The sequence below is a fragment of the Marmota monax genome, unplaced genomic scaffold (assembly GCF_021218885.2).
Source record: "Marmota monax isolate L192 unplaced genomic scaffold, Marmota_monax_Labrador192_F-V1.1 WCK01_AAM20220418_F8-fsc00144, whole genome shotgun sequence".
NCBI classification, from domain to species: domain Eukaryota; kingdom Metazoa; phylum Chordata; class Mammalia; order Rodentia; family Sciuridae; genus Marmota; species Marmota monax.
This window is the reverse complement of record NW_026694618.1, coordinates 2,639,402-2,665,177: the sequence shown is the minus strand read 5'-3', so window position 1 is coordinate 2,665,177 and position 25,776 is coordinate 2,639,402. Positions and strand designations below refer to the sequence as shown.

The 25,776-nt window shown below is 38.2% G+C and overlaps 1 protein-coding gene across 5 annotated transcripts in view; it reads right to left on the bottom strand.

Annotated features, from left to right (window-relative positions):
* Nucleotides 1–25,776, bottom strand: part of Asns (asparagine synthetase (glutamine-hydrolyzing)) — a 157,514-nt gene that overhangs the window by 19,941 nt on the left and 111,797 nt on the right. For all 5 annotated transcript variants that reach the window (XM_046422603.2, XM_046422601.2, XM_046422602.2 and 2 more), the window contains one exon: nt 814–870. The gene's annotated coding sequence lies outside the window, so the exon portion shown is untranslated. The remainder of the gene's footprint in view (nt 1–813; nt 871–25,776) is intronic.

The window sequence follows — 25,776 nt, the reverse complement described above, 5'->3', positions numbered from 1 at the left end:
CCTAGGGAAATCATCACCGATTTGGGCTGCAGTGTCCCTACTGCAGCAGATCTCCTCATACCTTTAATTTAAAGTCGTGAGTTCTCCTTTTCTAAGAGACAGTCTGATACATACATGTAGATACGTAAGCATTTGCTAAAATAATAACCAGCAATGGGGAGAAGAATAACTCAAAGGATGGCTGTTGTGTTCTTCTGCCTACCTCCAGGCAGCATTAAATTTGCCTTCCTGTAGATATAATATATCTCAGTATATTTGTATTTTGTGATGGGTAGTGGTTGTATTTCCGCTCAACCAGCTGTGACCTTCCTGGTCGTGTTGATGTCTTCACTTTTTGAGTACTCAGAGCTCAGCAAATACCGCTATGTGGCTCCTAGACATATATTTGATTCAATTGTATTCCTTATTATACTTGGCTTTTGACACATTTCACTTTAAGGTTGAATTCCTGCCTGAATTTGACAACTACTTGAGTGACTATTAGTATATCCTATGAGCTCTTTAGGTTTCCATCTTTTTTCTGATCTGTAGAATTATCCCCCAGTGCTGGAGATTAAACACAGAGCCTTGTGCATACTAGCCTATCTCTCCATCTTTAACATAAGGAAATTAAAACCCGAAAGAGGTCCTTCAAGCCCTGAAATTCTAAGTCATGAAGTGATAAGAGCTCTTGAGAGCCACTGTACTGAGGGAGGGAAGTTAATTCATTGTCATCCTACACTACCAATCTAATATTTTAAAGTAAAAATAACATTACAATGTGGAAATTTTTGCATTAGGTCAATTAGAAGTAAATTATTCAAATTCACGTACCTGCACTTGTAGACACAGAATGTGAAACCAGGTCCTTCTATTTTCATCTTAATGTGCCTATGGAGAAAAATGATTAGAATAACTGGGTTGTCCTAGAGATGCTGATAAAGGAGTAAGGGGCTGGCATAAATTTTGTTATTTTTACTAAACATGAATATTTCCATTTATAATTAAATGTATTTTCTTTTCCAGATTTTATTTCAATTTTCATATTGGAGTGTTACCCTGCTACCCTTAAATTAAATATTTTTCCTATTCATAATCTGCACAGAGAATTTGGGAGAGGAACTTTCCACTTTAAAAACACTAGAACCAGCACTGCCTTAAAATTCATCATTTGGTAAAACAAATGATGAACTATTAACATAGATTGTGTACATATTTGTTTTGTAGACCTCTAGATTTTATGGAACTAGGAACTAATTACTCTTCCTACAAAACATCTATTTAGTCCCAAATAAAAGAAGACTTAGCCTGGGGTGAGGCATAGATAAGAAAACACTGACAGAGCTGAGGGCGGGGTGAATGGACACAGAAACAGAAAAAAATAGTCTGATCTGAAAGATTAAAAATTTATATGTAAGAACCAGTAATTAGAATCAGAGTAATTGTTGCTTTAAAGGACTTAAGAACAGAGCGCCATGAACACAGAGAACAATTAAGTATGGTTCAGAGTAAAGCTCACATAGCAGATGATTTTGGAGCAGAAACTGTTATAATAACATTAACTGCCATTTATCAAGGACCTCCTAAGTGTAGTGCATTTCAGTATAAGTTATCTGTATGCTACATCAACCATGGAAAATAATAATTACTCTTCTCTTTTAACAATTAAGGATGTGATAAGTGGTTCAATAAGGTTTATTAAAATACCAATACCAAACAGCTACTAAATGGCTGAGCCAAGTGTTTTCAAACCTAATGTGGTGACTCCAGAGTGCTCATGTCTCCCCAGGAAGCTGCACAACAGGCTCAGCAGGTAAAGAGCCCTTCCAAGAAATGTCAGTGAGACATGAAAAGTCTTGATTTGTCCCTGAGGACAGCTGGAGCCAGTATATAGAACAAATGGGAAGGGCCCATGAAGAAGAGATTCCCTTATAAAAGAACAAGAAAAATTAAATGGAACAGGGCTGAGGGGAAGCTGCAGGAAATGGGAAGAATGCATTTGGAAGAAAAAAAAGCTTGTTAAATTACTAATCATTGAGTTGGTGTGGGATAAGTAGGTTGGAGTATGTTATAGTTTGGATACGAGGTGGCCCCTGTGTGAGAAATTACAGGAATGTTTAGAGGCTGTAAACTCCTACTAGCCTCATGGAAACACATTAATAATGTTTGGTTGAAAGACTAGAATATTGAGGTCTGGTCCCAGATATGTTTAGTATGTTACCAAATGTAATCTTTCATTTTTAGGCTTTATCTGAATTCCTTTCTTGGAATCTAATAAAAGACCATAAAGAATTCTTTTAAGTCTAATTAGGCTATTAAGAAGGAATTCAAAATGGAGTAAATTAAATTCCATGCATGTATGATTATGTCAAAATGAAATCAACTATTATGTACAACTATAATGTACCAATAAAAGCAAAAAGTGAATATTAATGAAGAACAAATTTTGAAATAACCCTACATTCAATATTTCTTTACTTATCAAGTTAAAATTGAACCTTTTAAGTTTGTGCATATATCCAAATTAGATTAAATGTTTCTCAGGTGAATAAGCACATTAAAAAAAAAAAAAAGAACAAATTCATCTTGATCCTGTTTTGAAAAGACCCTTGTGTCAGTATCCCTACCTTCACCATTTCCACTCTATCATTCATATGTTCCCAAAGTTTTTTTATGCAAAATTAGTAAGTGTTAATTTCAAGATCCACAGCCAGAGAACAAACCTAGATGAGAATATTAGTTAAAATGAGAGTTTTTACGTGAAATTATTGTTGGTGTATAGTTTTGAATAAGAGTGGTTTTGACATAAAAAATTGAGAAGACTTACATGACAATAGTTATATGTTACCCATTGAGAAAAATAAGTAGTAATTTATTTTTAGTTGCTAAAGTACTTAAACTTTAGCAAAGATTTTGAAACTAATTTTCTTTCCTTTAGCAAAAGAGGTATCTATGTATATATTGAAATATAAGCCTTTGCATGTGTTCATGATGTCTCTGACTAAAAAGGAAGGCAAGACCATTTATAGAGTGATATTCTAAGGAGAATGAAAATGCTTCTGTAGTGACAAGGGCCATGAGAAATTTTTATGTGAAGTGGAATGATCAGATTGACTTTCTCCAAAGCTAATCCTGATACCTGTGAGGCAGATCAACTGTGGTAAGGAGCCAGGCAGCAAGATGTCAGTTAGGAAGCAGAGGAAAATGTCACCTGTACTGCCATGTAGAGGCACCTCTCCAGTGACTCAGAGACCAACAAACTTAAGGATGCGGGATTAAGAATAATCCAAACTGTATGACCAATGTGATTCTGCAACTTGTACAATCAGAAAAATGAGAAATTATACCCCATTTGATTCAAATATATGAAATGTCAAGATCATTGTACTGTCATGTGTAACTAATAAAAAAAAGATTATATGAGAAATATCCAAAAAAAAAAGAATAATCCAAAATGTTCTAGACTTAAAGAATGAATTGAAGGAGACATCATGATAAGAAATAAGGAATATTAGAGGAGGAGGTATTGATATAGGGACATTTGGCTGGTATGGGAAGGGGACTGGAGTAAGGGACAAGTAATGAGTTTAGTTTAACCTCCACTAAGGTGGAAATGCTAAGCTACATACATTAGGTAGTCGAATGTCCCCATCTAAAACTAAGGTTAACTGAGTTAGAGGTTTAGAGGAGAATAAAATGCAGTCGTTATAACAACAGCTTTAAAGTCAAATAGACAATGAGTTCAAAGTTCTGCTATTTACTAACTTGTGGGATTGGGTGAGATTTGGAGCCTTACTGAGCATTAAATTTCCTTATTTGAAAGTGAAGTCAGGAATACTCAGAGAAGTGGTGTAGATTGAGTGAGACAAGGCAGATATAAAGGTAGCAAAGTGTCTGGCACACAGTCAATGCAGATGTCCTCATTTTTCTATAAGTTATTGAGCCATAAATAGCTTAGAAATTGAAGGCACGGGACTGGAGCTGATAACCCTGAAGTACACGGAGAGGAGAATCAAGACAGGGCCTCAGGGTTGCCAACTGCTGAGGGGTGGGCAGAGCACGAGCAGGCAAAATAGGCTGAGAAGACACAGAGGGAGGGGAAAGGAGACTGAGGAGAGGGTGATGACCCGTAAACCAACTAGAAGAGTAGCAACAAGTAAGAGGGTGGATCAGAATCATCCCACTAAGCAGAAATAGTGGAAAAAATTAACTATTAACACTGCCAGTGAGGATTTCTTTGTTGACCTAAATAGTAGTTTGAAGAAAAATAGGGTAGAGGCAGGACACAGAGATAGCATTCAGCTTTCCTGGAAGTCGGAAAGCTTAATTATCAAAAATAGATATAATTCTAAGAGAGAGAGAGAGAGAGATGTAATCTAGCTTAAAAACAGGAAGAGATTAATTAGTAGAATTAACAGATGTGAAGTAGCTCTCTCTAGGAATATTCCCCTCAGTATGCGATCATGCTATTATTTTTCCCATCATAAAAACAACCACAATGACAACTACACATAAACCCTCTTGACTCTAGGATTCTACTCTTCCTCCATCTACTGTTCTAATTTTCCTTACCTTCACAGCAAAATTATTCTAATTCCAAATTCTAAATTCCTCATGTCCAGTTTTGCTTTATTCTCTCCTACACCACTCAAAAAGAGTTTTTTTCCCACATTCTACCAACACTACTCTGGCCAGAGTCACCAGTGATGGTCCTATTGTAAGATCCAATGGCCAATCTCAGTCCTCACCTTAGTCAGCCTGTCAGCAACATTCTACACAATTAAACACCCTCTCTTCCCTTTGAATGCTTGATTCATTTGAATTCCAGGAAACACATCATCTTGATTTTCTATTTTTTTTTTTCAGCAGTCATTCTCTTTTGTTTATTCCTGAATATCATCTCGGTCTCTTAATATTGGAGAAATCTACAGCTTGGTCCTTGAGCCTCTCCTATATTTTAAAAAATCTATAAAACCCCTCCTATTTTTTAAATCTATAATCTGAGTGATGAGCAACACTCAGTCAGCAATCAAATCAAGACTCATGACTTTAAAACAATATTACATGCTGATGACTCCACAATTTATATTTTAAGTCCAGACTTTCCAGAAATTCTAGACTACTACATCCATCTTCAATTCAGCATTTCCACTTGAAATCCTTTTTTCCAAAACTATAAAGTATTGAGATATATTTGGCTAGGTTAATGTTGGCTAATATTTTCAAGTATGTGGAGCCCTTTCCTAACATCAAAGAATTAAGCTTGAACAAGGGTAGTTATAATTAGCATCCATTGATAGAAAAACTTATCATGAAGCAACCTACTATGACTTGGGTCACACTTTAAGTTTGTGTTTCACTACTATTTCATATGCTTGAACACTTACTTTTATAGATGCCAACTACATTTATTTCAGTCTGTAGATGAGAGCAATATTTAGGACTCAAAATTTCCCTTTTACATAACTCAGATATAGGATCCACCAGTTGAAAAACATACAACTAGACTATATATATGTATGTGTGTAAAATATACATACTTTACATATATACACATTTAACATATATATAGTTTTCTTGCATACACACACCACACCCCAAAATCTTTATGTGTTCGAGGTTGAGTTCACTCTATGAACTGTATATAACTTGATAACCTAGATAACTTGATTCCTGTTTTCATTTCTAGACATAACTTACAGAGATTTTCTGTTTACAAGTTATTTCAGAATGATGAAAACAAAAATCCTCCTGGTTAGCTCTTCAGGCTTGTCTTATGGTTTTCCTTGCATCTGCTCACATGCTAACTGCAGTTCAAAATGTTCAACAGCAAAAGATAAGACTCAAGAATGTCCAATATGCCATTAACTGCCATGATTTTTTTAAAATTTTAATTTACCATCTTGACCATTTTTTTAATATCTTTATTTTTATGTGGTGCTGAGAATCGGACCCAGTGCCTCACGCATGCCAGGTGAGTGCGCTACCACTTGAGCCACATTCCCAGCCCTGCCATGATCTTTTTGCTTTCTGATATTTTAACTAGATATTCAACATTTCCCTGCCTCATTTTTCTTTGTGCAAAATAATAAAATAGCTACTTGAATAGTCCTCAAAAGACAAATCTTGGAAAAATTAAGATGATCCTTGCAGCAAGATATAGGATGAACTTATAGTATGGAGACATTAAAAGAAAGAAGATCAGTTAGGAAGTGATAGTGGAAATGATATCTCTGGGGTAAATTCTTTAGGATTCAAAGCCAATTAAAGAGGGTAAGGGAGCAGAAGCATTCTAGGATGTCTCCAAAATGTCTTATATTTGCATGGATGGTGATATATTAACGATATGAGAAATACAAGAAGGGAAAAATTGGAGAAATGTGGGAATCAGTTTGTTCACATTAATGTCAAAGCTCCTGAGTGAAAACCTGGTGTTCTCATTAACTGTTGCACATCAATAACATGCATCAAAACCAGCTACCAAGATTTTTTTTCCACTAAGAATTGGGAAATACAAAGCAAGTCTCCATTTTTTTTTCTTTACTGATTGTCTCTAAAGTGTCCCCACAGGGTGAGGCCCCAGTCTCATGTTCAAAATAGAAATCTGGGTTGGCAATATGTTTGTTAGCATACAATAAGATTAAGGCAACAGTTATGCAGTCAGATCTAAGATCAAATCTTAGTTCTTGTAAGCTGTGAATTGAGCAAATTATACAACTTTTTTTTAGTTTTATGCAAATGGGGATTGTAATAATACCTTTTTAAGATTATTATAAGAATTAAATATGATAAAACATACAAAGAAATAAACATAGTTTCTGGCATATAATAATTGCTCAAAAAGTGGCAGATTTTGAGCCAGGCATGGTTGCATATGCCTGTGATCCCTGCAGCTCCGGAGGCTGAGGCAGGAGGATCATGAGTTCAAAGCCAGCCTCAGCAATGATGATGAGGTGCTAAGCAACTCAATGAGACCCTGTCTCTAAATAAAATACAAAATAGGGCCTGGGATGTGGATAAGTGGTCGAGTGCCCCTAAGTTCTAACCCTGGTACTCAACTCCCCCACCCCACCCCACCCCCCAAAAGTGGCAGATTTTGATAATCAGAAACATAATTTGAGGGTGGAAACAATCATCCTGAAAGAGCAAGAGAGGTAGGAATTATGGGCCAGGCCTTAAAAATGCCAGTATAGTAGGAGTAAAGAAAATGATTAAGCAAATCTTGAGAGTGTAGGCAGAGATGATAAAAAATAATAATAAGGAATGGTGAGCTAGCAATGGAGAGAAGTGTTTTAATAGTCGTATAGCATCAACATAAGAATTGAGGAAATTTTATCACTGAGATGAACAACAAATTTGGATAAAACTGTTTGTATTAGGGTCCTCTAGAGGAACAGAATCAACAGGAAGTATAACTATAAAAGATGATTTAGTTGGCTTAGGCCACCAGAAGTTGGATAGTACACAATGGCCATCTGCAGGCTAGAGATCTGGAAGAACCAGGAGTTGTGCAGTCCAAGAGGCTGAAGCCCCAGAACAAGAGCTATCAACAGTGTTACCCTAGTGTGAGACCAAAGGCTTCTGGTGAATCACTGGCTGAGTCCATTTTGGAAGAGTGAAGAAGTGACAGTCTGATATATCACAGCAGCAATCAAGAACCTGTTCAAAAAGAATCCAGCTTGCATCTTCAACAAATGGTGCTGGGAAAACTGGAAATCCATATGCAACAAAATGAAACTGAATCCCTTTCTCTCGCCATGCACAAAAGTTAACTCAAAATGGATCAAGGAGCTTGATATCAAATCAGAGACACTGCGTCTGATAGAAGAAAACATTGGCTCCGATCTACATACTGTGGGGTCCGGCTCCAAATTCCTCAATAGGACACCCATAGCACAAGAGTTAATAACTAGAATCAACAAATGGGACTTACTCAAACTAAAAAGTTTTTTCTCAGCAAGAGAAACAATAAGAGAGGTAAATAGGGAGCTTACATCCTGGGAACAAATCTTTACTCCTCACACTTCAGATAGAGCCCTAATATCCAGAGTACACAAAGAACTCAAAAAGTTAAACAATAAGAAAACAAATAACCCAATCAACAAATGGGCCAAGGACCTGAACAGACACTTCTCAGAGGAGGACATACAATCAATCAACAAGTACATGAAAAAATGCTCACCTTCTCTAGCAGTCAGAGAAATGCAAATCAAAACCACCCTAAGATACCATCTCACTCCAGTAAGATTGGCAGCCATTAGGAAGTCAAACAACAACAAGTGCTGGCGAGGATGTGGGGAAAAGGGTACACTTGTACATTGCTGGTGGGACTGCAAATTGGTGCGGCCAATTTGGAAAGCAGTATGGAGATTTCTTGGAAAGCTGGGAATGGAACCACCATTTGACCCAGCTATTGCCCTTCTCGGTCTATTCCCTAAAGACCTAAAAAGAGCATGCTACAGGGACACTGCTACATCGATGTTCATAGCAGCACAATTCACAATAGCTAGACTGTGGAACCAACCTAGATGCCCTTCAATAGATGAATGGATAAAAAAAATGTGGCATTTATACACAATGGAGTATTACTCTGCATTAAAAAATGACAAAATCATGGAATTTGCAGGCAAATGGATGGCATTAGAGCAGATTATGCTAAGTGAAGCTAGCCAATCCCTAAAAAACAAATGCCAAATGTCTTCTTTGATATAAGGAGAGCAACTAAGAACAGAGTAGGGAGGAAGAGCATGAGAAGATGATTAACATTAAACAGGGACGAGAAGTGGGAGGGAAAGGGAGAGAGAAGGGAAATTGCATGGAAATGGAAGGAGACTCTCATGGTTATACAAAATTACATACAAGAGTGCTGCAGTCTGGCTGGGCACAATCAGGAGCCACTTGTCAAAAGAAACTAACTTTATTTTTAGAACCACACACGCCAAACAAAACAGCTCCTCAGGAAAAAACCCTCAGAGCCCCAACTGCCACCACCGGCTTCCCACAAGCCTCTCCCTCAACCACAAGCCTCACCACCTCCCCCCATCCTCCTGCTCTTGAGGCTGATTGGCTGGGTCGCGTGGGCGGAGCCAAAAAAGTCCCCCAATGAGCAGCTCCATGGTCTGAAAGGGCAGGGAAACAGCCCAATGAGCATCACCGCAGAGGAGCCAATCAGCTAGATGTTGCTGGGGCTGCTGTGAGCCAATCATCAGCCGGCAGCTGGAAGTTTGCTGGCAGCTGGAAGTTTGCTGGGCCCCCTTTGGCTGTGGCTCTCAACACAAGAGGAAGTGAGGGGAAAGGGAAAAAAAAAAAACAAGGGGGAGAAATGAATTACAGTAGATGGGGTAGATAGAGAAGAGGGGAGGGGAGGGGAGGGGAAGGGGGATAGTAGAGGATAGGAAAGGCAGCAGAATACAACAGACTCTAGTATGGCAATATGTAAAACAGTGGATGTGTAACCAATGTGATTCTGCAATCTGTATATGGGGTAAAAATGGGAGTTCATAGCCCACTTGAATCAAAGTGTGAAATATGATATGTTAAGAACTATGTAATGTTTTGAACTACCAACAATAAAAATTAAAAAAAAAAAAAAAAGAATCCAGCTTGCATCTGCTGCTGCTTACTTGTTCTTCCAACTTTTATTCCATCCAAGCCCTTATCCTATTGGTCGGTGCTGCCTACCCACTTAGGGAGAGTCTCCATTTCAGTTGGCTATCCTACATGCCAATCATTCCTAGACACACCCTCATTAACACACCCCAAATTCTCTCAATCCCCATTTCTTAATCCAATCAAGTTGACCATTCTAATTGACCATTACTGTTCAGTTTCTAGCTGTACTCTTAAGCATGTCATTTAAATTTGTTTTTTAAACAGTCCTGTGACCAGTCATCAGTTTCAATTGCTGATTGATGAATGTCTGGCCTAAGGGCTATAATATCCTACTTGCGAACTATTGTTGGATTTGTCTTGAATGAACCCTTCCTGGAAGGTATTAATCGAAATACCCAAAGGGACTTTATTCAGATAATGGAAAAAGTTGATTGTATCCTTTATAAATTCAGAAAGGATTTATTTGCCCAGTCCATCACTAGATGTATTTGACTTCAAGAAAAATATCTCTGGAAGCAGAGGGAAGAATACAGAAGTGGGGACAGCTGAGCAGCAGACGACCACTGAGGAGGCAGAAGATGATGATGCAGTCATGGGGATGCCTGCACATTTCCAGGGGAAGCTCAGCAGGATGTGGTGCCAATTGAACCAGGGAAGGAAGAAGCCTTGGATAATCCCCCCATGTACCAGTGAACAATTTATACCTCTCAGATCCAAATTCACCCAAAGTTTGCTCTGTGAGATTAGACCGGAATTTTAAATGTGTTTCCTTTCCAGCTGGCACAATGTTAAGCTTTGTCAGTAAAGGGCACAGGAGGAAAGGGGTTCATTTCCTGGTGCACTCATGCTTGCGCATTTTTCCAGAGCCCGCCCCCTAACACTGGAAGCTCTTCCAGTTCTTGGCAGCTCTCAGTCACCCCTCAGGAGACCCCCTCAGATGGTTTTTAGTGGAATGCCTGCTCCAGTGAACAGCTTTCCTTGGCATCCTAGAAGACTGATTTCTGGCAAGTTCTGCAGGCACAGCGTCTCCTCTACCATCCTCTCCAATAAGGCCTGAATCCCAGTCCTGGAGGGGTAGGGTCCTTCTTTGTTCTCTTTCAGCCATGGGGTTGGTGGCTCCTTCTTTAATCTGCCATTTTTAGATTCTCTATACTTCACTTCCTTCTAACCTAGATTTTTTTACTTTTACCCTGTTATAGTAAGGTATATATATATATTAAACTTTCTGATTACTGTGTCCTTTCTCTCCTGACTGGACATAAATTAATATACCTGGTTTCTAAATTTGTAAGAATGATAATTATAAATAAATATGAAAAATAGAGGGAAAGGAGGAGGTCTGGAAAGAAAGTAGCTTGCTCTGTTTTATACACATTTTCATTTATTTATGTATTTTGATACCAGGGATTGAATCAGGGACACTTAACTAGTGAGCCACATCCCCAGCTATTATGGTTTGGTTGTGAGGTATCCTCCAAAGTTCATGTGTGAGACAATGCAAGAACATTAAGGGTTTGGATTATAAGAGCCTTATAATCCATTATTGTTTGGATTATAAGAGCCTTAACTCAATAAGTGAATTAATCCCTTGATGGGAATTAACTGGGTACTAACTGAAGGCAGGTAGGGTGTAGTTACAGGAGGTAGGCATTGGGGGGCGTGCCTTTGGGTTATATATTTCGTATCTGGCAAGTGGCATCTCTCTCTATTTTCTGATTATCATGTGAGCTGCTTCCCTCTGCCATACTGTTCCACCATGATGCTCTGTCTCATCTAAAGCCCTGAAGAATGGAGCCAGCTGTCTATGGACTGAGACTTCTGAAATCGTGAGCCCCCAAATCAGCTTTTCCTCCTATTCTGAAAATGCTAACTGAAACACCAGCCCTTTTTAGTTTCTATTTTGCAAGAGGGTCTCACTAAGTTGCCTAGGGCCTCATTAAATTATTCAGAGCCTCGATAAGTTGCTGAGGCTGGCGTTGAACTTGTGATCCTCCTGCCTTAGCCTCCTCTGTTAATTGCATTTCTCTGTTAATCAGAACTTGTATTAATTGAGTTCCTAGGGTCAGTCAAAAAGCCCACATAATAACTAAGGGGGTGAGGGAAGTCTGTCTCTCCTACAATATTTTCTGGCACTTTTCCAAAATAGATATTTCCTAATTCCACTTTCAAAAATGATTATTGAAATGTAAACTGGATTAGAGCACAGATGTCTGCGCTTTTTTTTTTTTTTTTAAGATCTCTTCAGATGGTTTGAGTGCAATTGCTGGTGTTTATTTGGCACTGTAGAATGCAAATTAAGAAAACAGGGATTACATGCACCACTGCACCTGGCTCAAATAAGATTTTTGACAGACTATTAGGAGTTGGAAATAGGGGTCAAGAATAGAGTCTCATGTCCAAAGAATTAAGGACATGCCATCTTAAAATGTGCCATATTGGTATATTGACTATTTTAAGCTGAAATCACTTGAGGAACTAACTTCAGAGGGAGCCACTTAGCCTGTCTTTCCCTACATACAGCAAACCATGAACATTCTTCGAGCAGGGATGCATTTCCCATATCAAAGATGGAAAATAGCCTTGGTCTCTACAGACTGATCATTGGAGCTGCACTGAATCTGAATAAACAAACTCCAGAGTAACCCTTATCTTCCACTAGCTTGCACAGCCACCGTCCTCCTATATCTCTTATTAACATCCCTAGAAGTTAGCACCCTGGTCCAGATATCCTTCTGTTGTGTCATTCCTTCATAATTTTTTTTTTCTAAAACGTATAAAAGCATCATGCCTTGGTGGTGTCTTCAGTTTTCTCTCTCGTGTGAAGATACTTCTTGCACATGTAAATATTGTAAAATTTTATGCATTTCTCTGTTAATCAGAACTTGTGTTAATTGGGTTCCTAGGGTCAGTCAAAGAGCCCACATAAGAACTAAGGGGGGAGGGAAGTCTGTCTCTCCTCCAGTATTTTCTGGCACTTTTTCCTAATTCCACTTTTAAAGATGTTTATTGAAATATAAACTGGATTAGAGCACAGATGTCTGTACTTTTTTTTTTTTCAGATCTCTTCAGATGGTTTGAGTGCAATTGCTGGTGTTTATTTGGCACTGTAGAATGTGAATTAAGAAAACAGTTTTGTGGTTAGATTACTCTTTTATTAGTGGTGACTTTGAACAATGAGAACCCTCTTCTGCAAAATGTGAATAATAATATTTACTAAGGATTAAATTATGAAGACAAGTGATTTAGCACAGTTCTTGACATATCATAATATTTAAAGAATGATATTTGCTAAATATCAATAGTGTGATTATTATATTTATCTTCTGAGCCTGATTTATTTTTCTACATTTCCCTACTAACATCTGACATATTATAAATTTATGTCCTTATTTTAAAATTCACTTCGCTAGAAAGTAAACTTCAAGGCATTTCTTCTGATAGTCATTGTTCCTAGGGTCTGATAACAATGCAAGTGCTCAACAAATATTAGGTGATGAATAAATGATAAAGATCTAAGAAGCAACATCATATTTAGGAATCAGAATCAGGGGCCCTGAGAGGATAAGGGGAGTTGTTGAAAAGAGCCCACACTGTTAAAGGAGGCAGAGACAAGCAAAGACATTGGAGGGTAGGAAAAACATTTTCTTCTACTCTCTTATATTCTCTAGATGAGATCTGAAAATTAAACTCACGAAAGACAGGTTAGCAGGAAAAAGGCAAACAATTTTCCTTGAAATTAATTTTTATATGTACATGGAAGCCTTCAGAGAGAAGTGAAAACCCAAAACAGCAGTTAGACCCATTGACTTTCATATCATTTTAATGAAAGGGGTGGTAAATGTGGGAAAGTAAATAGAAGAGGGAGACTAATGGAGGGTAAGGGTTATTCAGTGAGGTCTTTTTTAAAAATGCAGACCCATCTCAGTGTTATCTTCAATTCCACTGATAAAAAGGAGTTTTTCCTTCCCTGTTAAGAAACAAGTGGGCACTTTCACAAAGGGAAATGTATGCTCCATTCTTATGTAGATAGGAGAAGGATAGAGAGCTTTCCCTGCATTTAAGTTTTCTCAATTGCTTTCAGATTTTGAAATAATCTTTACACCATAATGGTATAGTTGGAGGTAGCATATCCCAGTACCCTTTCAATATCAGAGATACAAGGAGAAAATGAGAGAGAGAGAGAGAGAGAAATCAAGACAAGATTGGAGAAAGAAGCCAAGGGGATAACGTGAGAGAACAACCAGGGGCTAGTTAACATACTAAAGGAAGGCTGGGAATGAAAATTGGCTACTGGATTTGGCAATCAAGAAGGCACTGATGATCTGACGTGGTGCCATGAAGTTAGAGCTCTGAAAGCCTCATGAGTAAAATCAATATTCAATTCTGAAGTGCACAAAATAGCCAAGGCTAAGCAAGAACAAACTTTACTCAAGTTCAGTTGATGATCCTAACAGATTTAAAGGAAGATGAAATAGAGAACATACTACTCTGGAAAGCAGTATGGGGACTACTCAGGAAACTTGGAATGAAAGCACCATTTGACCCAGTAATCCCACTGCTCAGCATATATCCAAATGTTTTAAAATCAGCATACTATAATGACACAGCCACATCAATGCTTATAGCAACTTAATTCATAATAGCTAAGCTATAGAACCAACCAAGGTGTTCTTCAACAGATGAATAGATAAAGAAAATCATGGAATTTGCAGGGAAATGGATGGCATTAGAGCAGATTATGCTAAGTGAAGGTAGCCAATCCCTAAAAAACAAATGCCAAATGTCTTCTTTGATATAATGAGAGCAACTAAGAACAGAGCAGGGAGGAAGAGCAGGAGGAAAAGATTAACATTAAACAGAGACATGAGGTGGGAGGGAAAGGGAGAGAAAAGGGAAATTGCATGGAAATGGAAGGAGACCCTCATGGTTATACAAAATTACATATAAGAGGTTGTGAGGGGAATGGGGAAAATGAATTCCAGTAGATGGGGTAGAGAGAGAAGATGGGAGGGGAGGAGAGGGGGGATAGTGGAGGATAGGAAAGGTAGCAGAATACAACAGTTACTAATATGGCATTATGTAAAAATGTGGATGTGTAACCGATATGATTCTGCAATCTGTATTTGGGGTAAAAATGGGAGTTCATAACCCACTTGAATCTAATGTATGAAATATGATATGTCAAGAGCTTTGTAATGTTTTGAACAACCAATAAAAAAATAGATATTAAACTTTAAACATTACAATACCTATCAAAAAAAAAAAAGAAAATATGGTATGTATACACAATGGAGTATTACTCGGTCATAAAGAAGAATGACTTTATGACATTTGTCAGCAAATGAGTGGATCTGGAAATTATTACACCAAATGAAATAAGCCAGTCCCCAAAAGCCTAAGGTCAAATGATATGTACAAACTAACCCACAATAAGGACAGGACGGGGAAACATAAAAGCTCAGTAGATAGGATAATGGGGAATTGAGGGAAGGAGGGGGACTAGGAAAAGGAAAGAAAGTGGAATAAATCTGACATAATTTTCCCATGTACATATATGAAAACAACAGGGTGAATCTCACCATCATGTACATCCACAAGAATGGGATCCTAATAGACTAAGATGTATTCCATGTTTGTATAATTATATCAAAATGGATTCTACTTGTCATGTATAGCTAAAAAGAACCAATAAATTTTAAAGATCAAAGAAATAATATCTGTACAGCACAACCTTGGCCTCGGAAACTCTGACCTACAAATTTAGTTTTCTAGGCCCTTTAAATGTCAATGTTCTAGACAGTTACCTCCATGTAAGATAAATTGAAACCATGAACCATATTCTTACTATTAAGTCATCATGATCATTGCTTAATAACTACATAATTGGCTTTCTTGTGTGCATTTATTACTGAGAAAGAATTTTGGTGCACAGAATAAAATATTTACAGATTTTCAAAGTGGTATGTTGGTTTCTGGTTTAATATCAGGCCACCATGATTTTGGTAACCATGAATCTCTCTACCTAAATTACTTCTGGAACTCTTGGAAATTTCCATTTGTGAATGGAAAAGCTGCGGTCTAAAGCCTGTTCTGATAACTACAGGAAATAACACATTCCCATGAAATCATTTGATGGTCATCTTATACACCTACCTAGTAAACTGGTGCTTATTTTCTGTGCTCTTTAAATGGGCAAAGGTGATAATGGGTTAAGCTGTAGTCTAGGCTGAGGACAAGAAAGGGAAGTACACAGAATTCTAGTTTATGCTGACGTTAAGGTCAAAGAGGCTGAGAGGAAAGGACCTTGTGAAAATCAAGTCTCTCCCATTCTGAAGTGGTGGGAGCAATACAAGAAAAATCTTCAAGGAGTATGACAAAGAAAGGAGGTGCTGGCTGTAATTCATGCCTGGGGCTGATCTCTCAGGGGACCATGTCATAGGAGAGAAGGGGTGGAAATGGGCAGAATAGTAGGTAAGTCTAGGGGGGAAAAAAGAAGTTAAAAGGGTTTGGATGTCAGGGAATCCTTTTTTTTTTTTTTTTCTGCTTTGAGTGTCAGGTTCAGGGAGTGGAGCTTGATGAGACTGGCAAAAGTCTGTCATACTTAGAAAGGCACATCAAAAAGGAAGTGAAAGGGCAAATAAATGGAAGAATGACTATCCCACAGAGGCCAGAAACCACTCTCTTCTAGTGGCACAATCCAGGAAGGGACAAATACCTAACAGACAGAGCCAGAAGTGAAGACAGCCTGAGAGAGGTTCATATAGATGCTCCAGACTGGAACAAAGGGGGAAGCACAAAAGGGCAAGAAAATCAGGCTTTTTGAAGGAATCGTTGATATGATGTAACTGAGGTTTGGTATTGAGAAGGCAAAGATGTGAAACCATGAGCCATGTGAAACCATTCTGTTGACTGAATAGAGAGTACGGAAAAGCAGAAGAATCCAGGCCTATTGGGGGTGATAAGGAAATTAAAGGGTGCTAAAATGGAAGATGATGGTAGTCACAGGGATTATAACATTAGAGAAGTAAATGGAGTCAAAACAAGCTTCTTGTCTTAGTGACTCAATCAACAATTTTCCTGGACAGGGGTTGTGGTTCAGAGGTAGATTGCTAGCCTAGCATGCATGAGGCACTGGGTTCAATCCTCAGCACCACATAAAAATGAAATAAAGATATTGTGTCCACCTATAACTAAAAATAAATATATATATATATTTTTAATTTCCCAAATGGGACTGCTGTGTGGTAAGACAGCATTTCAAGCTACTTTCCCCAGGAAATTCTGGGCCAACCCATTCACAGATTCCAAATGTCTGGTTATGACCCCTATATTGAAAGACCTTGGGAAACTGCCATCCGGTAATTCTTGAGGTTTATTGAATGTGAACCATTCAAACCTTACTGATCTACCCTGAGTATCCTGATAACAATCTCTACCCAAGCTAGATCCCAGACACTAGCGCAGCCCTAGGGGAGCACATGTCTTTCTTCACCTCTGCCCAAATTCTGGCCCTCTATGAGAGGACAGAAGCATAAACTTCACACCCAATGGGGGCTTGAATATTCTAGCAGGATGCAGTATTTGTAATCTGTACCATTTCACCTATTGGCCAGGAAACCCAAAGCAAGAATTAGTATTAGCCAAAGCTTTTATGAAGCCCTAGAAGCAGCAACTTAAGAAACTAGCCAATGTTGATGGCTTTACCCAGATGACAGTCAAAATTTAGTTCCCCAAACATTACTAAATTAGTCATCTTTGTATGACTACAGCAAAAATGGTAGGGACCAAGTCTTTAATCCCAATGGGCTCTTGGGGGACACATTAAACAATAAACCACAAGTAAACAATGCCAAACCATGGCATTCACCAAGCACAATGTGTTGATTAGACAAAGCTGAGTGTACTGTTTACTGTGGTAAGGAAAACCACCTTCTACTGGAAGCTTTGGTAGTGTTTTCTACCGTATTTACAGCAAGGTCAGAATTTTTTAAGAATTAGAAGTTTTATTTAAAGTGGATCTTTCAAAGCAAGAAGGAAGGAGTTGATTCGAATTGAGCAAGGATACTGATGCAGGTCTGGGATTGGTGCAAACAGGGAAATGATGGTTTTGAAGAAGAGATTAAGAGAGTCTTAGCTGTAAACCTTCTATTAATAACTTCAATTGAGGGCTGGGGATGTGGCTCAAGTGGTAGCACGCCCGCCTGGCATGCGTGCGGCCTGGGTTCGATCCTCAGCACCACATACCAACAAAGATGTTGTGTCCGCTGATAACTAAAAAAATAAATATTAAAATTCTCTCTCTCTCTCTAAAAAAAAAAAAAAAACATTAAAAAAAATAACTTCAATTGAGAGTCGGTGGATCTGCATTAGGTTCCTATTGTTGTTATAACAAATTACCAGAAACATTATTGCTTAAACAACAAAATATTATTTATAAGGTTAGAAGTTTAGAATCCAAATATGAGAAGAGCTTTATTTCCCCTGAGGCTCTAAGAGAGAAGCTAGTTCCTTGCATTTTCTGGCTTCTAGAGGTTGCCTGTATTCTGGGCTCATGGCCTCTTCCTCACATTACTCCGATCTCTGCTTCTCACTTTCTGTCCTCTTTTTCGACTCTGACACATCTGCATTCCTATTATAATGTGCCCCCAGATAATCTATGATCATCTCCCCATTTCAAGATCCTTAACTTAATTACATCTATAAAGTTCCTTTTACCATGTAAGTTGACACATTCATAGGTACAGAGCAGCTAAATTTGGCATCCCAAAATATGACAGTTTGGCATAAATATTATTTTGAACTGAAGGCAACTGAGAAAAAGCAAATATAAAAACAACCCTCTACCCTCTCCATCTGCCTCAAAGCAGATCATAAAATCCCCCTTGAGCAGGTGGCCCCACTTCCTACATCAGGAAAAGGACATAAACTTATCACTAAAGATAATACAAAGGATGCTACTGAGAGGAATTTGCACAGCAAATCATACTACAACAACCTTTAAGTTCCAATGTTTCCCCAATTATTTACCTTTCCATGCTTTGCCACCCTTGGAAGCCCAACACACTTTTCCTTCATCTTGTCACTTTTCTACCAATTTATTATTCTTTGCTAAGGTGTTATATAAGCCCAAGTTCTAACCATTCTGCTGTCGTTTGAATGTGACCCCTACTAGTTCATATGTTGTAAAGGTAATCCCCCAATTCAAATGATGTTATTTGTCCCTGTCATAGAAATCATAATTTAAATTTTTTTTTTGAAAATCATATTTTAACACTTTCTTCATTTGTATGTGCTGCTATAACAGAATACTGAAGGCTGAGTAATTTATTAAGGACAGAAATTTATTTCATATTTAGTTCTGGAGACTGGGAAGCCCAAGATGAAGTCACCTGGTGTTGGGTGTCTGGGGAGGGCTTGCTTGCTGTATCCTTATATATGGCAGAGGCTGAGAGGGAAAAAGAGTTAAGGCTGTGTCTTCTTGTGGCAAGAGTGGAAGAACAAAAAAGGCCCCAAGCCAGATTCCTTCAGTTCCTTTATAAGGGTGGAGCCCTCATGATTTAATCACTTCCCAAAAGGCTCCCTGCTAATTCCACCACAGTGAGGATTAGTCTCAACATGAATTTCAAGGGGACACTCACTGGTGTTCTTCTGTTTTTCCTGACACAGACACCATGTTCTCCTCCCCACCCCGCCTCTGGAATGTGCATATATCACAGCACCACCTCCCCCTACAGAACACCTTCTCACCTCCAGTTTACTGTTTGCTCTTCTATTAACTAATAGGTCTCCATTCTTATTAAATCTACAGTTGCCTTATCAGTTATTTCTGGACCACCTAAGAGGACACCCTGCCATCCTCCCCCTTGTTCCTTTTAGACTCTTTGACACCCTCTGCACTTGAATTAAAGCCTTGGTTTTGTGGTACTGTCATTACAATATGTAAAAGATGACCACATAACTTATTGTGTGATGCTTATAAGAATGAAAGGAAATGCTATTAATAATCGCAAGAAAAACCAGGCATGGTGGCACAGGAGATCTCAGCTCCTCAGGAGACTGAGGCAGAAGGATCCAAAAGTGCAAGGCCAGTCTAGGAAACTTAGTAAGACCCTGTATTGTATCAAAATTGAAAATAAAAGGGACCTGGGATATAATTCAGTGATAGAGCACTTGCCTAGCATGCACACAGCCCTGGGTTCAACTCCTAGTACAAAAAAAAAAAAAAAAAAAAAAACATGAGACAAGAAGAATAAACCAGGGCTCTCTCTTGGGAAGCCTAGACTGTGTATTCACGCTGTGGATCTGCAAAAGAATCTGGCTTTACAGTCAGATAATAGATGATGAAATCCTGGATAAATAACCTACAAGATATGCGATGTTGTGCAAGTTGCTTTACTTCATTGAGCTTTGGTTATTTCTGCTGTCAGCTGAAAGTAGCAAATCAACTTTCTATCTCCAGTTGAGAAAATTAGAGATAAACAGAAGATTATAGACGCTTAACATAGTGCCATGCACTAAAGTGTGCTGGAAAAAAACTGGCATCTATGATTACCAATGTGAGACCTGAGGTGGTTCTTGCCCTTCAGCTTCACACCATATTCGCAAATTAGAAGCCTTGTTCCTGGGTCCTGCCAGGAGCACAATCCTCTCCCCAGGCCTGTGGAGAGGAATCACATACTTCCCACCTACCCCTAGGGCTTCCTGGAACTCGACCTCTCAGCACTGTGTGTAAAACTAAGAAAGAAATACCTGATATTTGGGATGTGGGGGGGGGGGGGTGTATTTTTTAGCCACTTCCAATTTTTAATCTAATAATTATCTGAAGGACTAAGCTATTATGTGAGCACAGAAAAATGAACTTCTAATTCTAAATGCTGCATAAAACTGAATCTACTCTCAATGGTTCTCAACTTTCTGTGCATATTAAGAGTCTTTGTCGAGCTTTCTAAAAATACACATGTTTCTGGATTTTCATGGGTGGGGGGTTGTGTCCCAATAAATCCAACACAAGTTGAAACTATTCATTAATCAAAATGCATTCAATGCACCTACTGAACATCAGAGCTTAGCAACATGGTACTCTGTAGAGCAAGTATTGTTTGGACCACATGGCTGACTGGGAGCTGTGACTCACTACTGCCTCCCAGCTGCCAGAGAGAATATCACACCACGTATTGCTAGGGAAAGGATCAAAACTCAAAATTCAAAATGAAGTTTCTACTGAATGCATATCTCTTCATATCATTGTAGAGTTTAAAAATCATAAGTCAGGGGTCACCTACACTATACAGATGCCTAGCCCTCAACCATAAATGATGTATGTGTGAGTTTTGTGTGGCCACATCTTTAAAGCTCCCCCTGATGATTCTGATGATCAACCAGGGTAGAAACCTGCTAACCCCTGTTCTGAATACGAATATCTCAAAATTATGCAAATATAATGAAGGAATTGATAGCTCAAGGAAAAATAGCAGTCAACTTGTTAAGATAGTGGATTTCATTATTGTGATTGTTATTTGTAAGATATGCAAAATAATATCATGTGTCTGTGGGTTGTGAGTCATTCGCTTCCAGAAGGAAACATCCACTTGGAAGCTAGTTAGAAGGCAGGGAAGAGTAAGAGGGTGTGGCTATAAGAAGGTGCCAAAACAGCATCACCCGCATGGTGCTCCCCACACTCCATCTCAACCCACTCTGCCCAGCTGTAATCCATGGTCAAGTATTCTCCATGTCCATGTTCAGCTGATGCTCAGGATACATACTTTATGCAGTCTTTGAAGGCCATAGAATACCCTCAGCTCTCCTCAGCCTCCCATACCTGGATATTTCGACTTACGAGACAGATTACATAATTTCTGCAAAGCCCCACTAGGGTCACAAAGGGGTATGGAAATCTGCTGTTGCAAAAGAAAAAAAAATCCATCTTTAACTAGACACTGTGAGAAAGGAGAGATGGAAATGGCCATATTGAAACTACATATTTTTTTTCACATGACCATAGAGTATATTTTGAAATATTATATATGCATAGAATAAGTATAACTTGTTCTGATTAGGATTCCATCATTGTGGTAGTACATGATGTGGAGTTACATTGGTCATGTCATTTATATATGAAGATAGGAAAGATATGTCCATTTTATTCTACTGTCTTTCCTATTACCATCCCTCCTCCCTTCCCTTCATTTCTCTTTGTGTAGTCCAATGAACTTCTATTTTCCCCTCCCTTGTTGTGGGTTAGCATCCACATATCACAGACATACTGTCTTTAGTTTTGGGGAACTGGCTTATTTCACTTAGCACGATATTCTCCAGTTCCATCCATTTACCAGCAAATGCCATAATTTCATTCTTCTTTATGGCTGAGTAATATTCCATTGTGTATATATACATTTTCTTTATCCATTCATCTGTTGTAGGGTGCCTAGTTTGGTTCCATAGCTTGGCTATTGTGAATTGAACTGCTATAAACATTGATGTAGCTGTGTCACTGTAGTATACTGATTTTAAGTCCTTTGGGTATATGCTGAGGAATAGGATAACAGGGTCAAATGGTGGTCCCATTCAAGTTTTCCAAGGAGTCTCTTCCATACTGCTTTCCAGATTGGTTGCACCAATTTGTAGCCCCACCAGCAATGTATGAGTGTACCTTTTCCCCCACATCCTTGCCAACATTTATTGTCACTTGTATTCTTGATAAATGCTGTTCTGACTGGGGTGAGACTGAATCTCAGTGTAATTTTTATTTGCATTTCTATAATTGCTAGAGATGTTTAACATTTTTTCTATATTTTTGACCATTCATATTTCTTCTTCTGTGAAATGTCTGTTCAATTCCTTAGCCAATTTATTGATTGAGTTACTTGGTTTTTTTTTGGTGTCACATTTTTTGGTTCTTTTTTTTTAAAATCATTTTCTTAGGCTATTTTGTAAAATAATTGGGTATGCATAGATTTGTATTTGGCATTAATGGGTTTTTGATGTAATGGTTCTCAGCCTGTAGTGAAGACATAATCCAGAGGCAAATTCATAGAGAAGTTCCTGGTCTAATTTATACAATAGCTGAGAAAGAGCAAAAGGGAATTTTTTTGAAGTGATATAAATTTTCATATTTTGGTAGGAGCTTAAATTATCCAAGTGAATAATTTTGCCAAATCTCAGTGAATTTATACGTAAGATATGTACATTTGTTCTTTTCTTTGTATAAGTTTTGTAGCAAGAGAAAAATTCTAAATTAATATTGAACAAAGTGGGGGGCGGGGAAGCAAAACAAAAAAAACAAAAACCCAAAACTACATCTGAGAGCCAGGCTGTCAGAAAAACACATGCTACTCTGAACCATGTAGGATGAATGTCTCTCATTTGCATGGAGAATATGGAGGGGGGGTGCCTTTTTTTTCCCCCAGTATTTAATGATTGTCTAGTTTAATGTTCTTCAAATGTCAATACCTTTTATGTTTGTTCACATCACTTCTGAGGAAGTCCATTGATTGAACAAATACTTACTCAGATCTTAACATGAGCCCAGGAATATAGCAATAAACAAAACACAAAAAAATCTTTCCCCACTGGAGCAAAGTGCTAATGAGGAAATTATTACCTATGGTGGTAATTACTCTCTTTATCTAATCTCTCTCCCTTGTTGTAAACTATTTGGCACATTATTTGCCTGATTTTCCTCTGACCAATTTAAAAACAGTTCCTGGTAAAGACTTAACATCTTAAACATCTGTTGAGCTAACAAATATCTTCTAAAGACTGGCTAGAATTATGAAGCTTTAGAGATGAGCTCCCTTTGTCTACAGGCAAAACTAATACAACCCTCCCTCTTTGGTCACAAGTCTCTATTTCAGCTGCTATTCCAGTACAACTGCAGAAAGGTTGGTTTAAGTCTTGGTGTCCTTAGATTGGGAACACCTTTAGACAGAAAGCAGCTTACATACCAACACATTCACCAGCACTAAGGAAACTCAGATTGTTATTCAATTCAATGCAATGTTGATTTTTCATCAGTATGTACTTGCAGGCTAATCTCCACATCCCTACAAAGAAAGCAGAGCTGGCATGTCAGATAAGTCTCTGGGCTCAAGCCCCAGTCACGTGGTCACATAGGATGTGACCATAAACAACTTGCATTCCCTCCTGAAGCTTTAACCTGCCAAATTGTGCTACTTAATATAGTTTAAGATTTCTTTAGCCCTAGAATTTTAAGCACTAAACGGATATAAGTTGGTGAAGCATGGCACTCTAAAGTAGAGAAAATACTATTTGCTAATCTTTAAAGATCAAATTTATTTAAACTTGACAATATGTTTTTAAAGTATTTTATTCTTCTTTTCCTTGGTGGTATGGCAGGACTTGGATAAGATGCAACTTTTTCAAGGTCAGAATGATTATCCAGCTTTTGAACTCAAACTGTCCAAATCCAAAAACCCACCATATTGTCCACGTACTGCAAGACTGACTTGTGTAGGTGGCTTTGCTGAGATATAACCCTGTTTCATCCTCTTTTTGCTACAGGACATAATGGAAGAATAAACTGTAATGAATTAATAATATGAAATTATCACTAAATATACTTTCATGACTCATGTCCCTTCACATTTTAGAACTAGTGATAAGTGCTAGAAATATTTAAAAATTCTTTGAATTGAGCTATTAAGAATGCAATTGGGGGGCTGGGGATGTGGCTCAAGCGATAATGTGCTTGCCTGGCATGCGCGGGGCGCTGGGTTTGATCCTCAGCACCACATAAAATAAAAATAAAGATGTTGTGCCCACTGAAAACTGAAAAATAAATATTAAAAAAAATTCTCTCTCTCTCTCTCTCTCTCTCTCTCTTAAAAAAAAAAAAAAAAGAATGCAATTGGGGGCTGGGGTTGTGGCTCTGTGGCAGAGCGCTTCCCTTACACATGTGAGGCACTGGGTTCCATCCTCATCACTACATAAAAATAAGCAAAGATATTATGTCTGTGTAAAACTAAACAAATATTTTAAAAAGGATGCAATTAGGGGGATGAGGTTGTGGTTCAGTGGTAGAGTTCTCTCCTAGCATGCATGAGACAGTGTGTTCGATCATCAGCACCACATAAAAATAAAATAAAGGCATTGTGTCCACCTAAAACTAAAAAATAAATATTAAAAAAACAAGAATGCAATTAGTTCCTATTAAATAAAGACAGTTAAGCTAACATGACCTCCTTCCCCACCTCACACCCACAGTACATTTCCACACAAACCCAAATTACTCAAAAGAATATGCCTCTGGCTTCAGGATCCAAGCTCTGAAACCAAAAGAGGGTATTTATAAAAAGATTTGATTGGTTGATATACATCTTCAAATATGAGAAATCTTCTTAATCAAGAGATTTCTAGCATCATAAATTGTACTTTCAGTAAGTCATTGTTGAAGAGATAGATCATGAAAAGCAGCCATGAAGTAAAATCCTCTAAACAAATTTTAATTTCCTTCATTATAATGCTTATATTTCCCTGAAAAATAATCATATGCATGGGGACAAGTGGGACAATAGTAAAGAAGCTTGAGTGACTTAAAAAAAGGTTTTTAAGTAGAATAATAGGATCCTTTTTTTTTTTCAAAAAATAACTGAAATTAAAGAGGAGGACCAATGGTTTGGGGAGAGACTGGCAGCAGGAGGTGAATTAGGAGCTGAGAAATGACAACTGGAAGCAATACACAAGATAGGATTTCCAAAAAAATAGCTGTACCCATTGATCAGGTGAGAAACTGATATGACTCCATTTTTGAGAAACCAGCTTCTACCTCAAGGCCTGTCCAGAGGGAGGGGGCCTAACCCTTGTCCTTGGAAAAACCCACAGAGCTCCTAGGCGCATAGCCACCCTGCTGAGTTGTTTGTAAATAACAGTAGAGTGCCAGGTGTCCCTGACTCAGTTAAGCTAGGTGAGGACCCATAGCAACCCCCTAGCAACCCACCAATCAGCATGAGACAGGGAAAATCTGAAATGCCAGGTGACCCTCCCAGTAGTTTCGGTGACTGATAACATGATTAGGCCACCTGCAGTTTAGCATATACACTCTTGCAACCCCTCATGGCCTAAACCAATCAGTTCAAATGTATCCACCACTTGAACTCACCAGTCACCCTTACCCAACTTGTTCCCGCCAGTTAATGTGCTAATCAATATTAAGAATTGTTGTTTGAT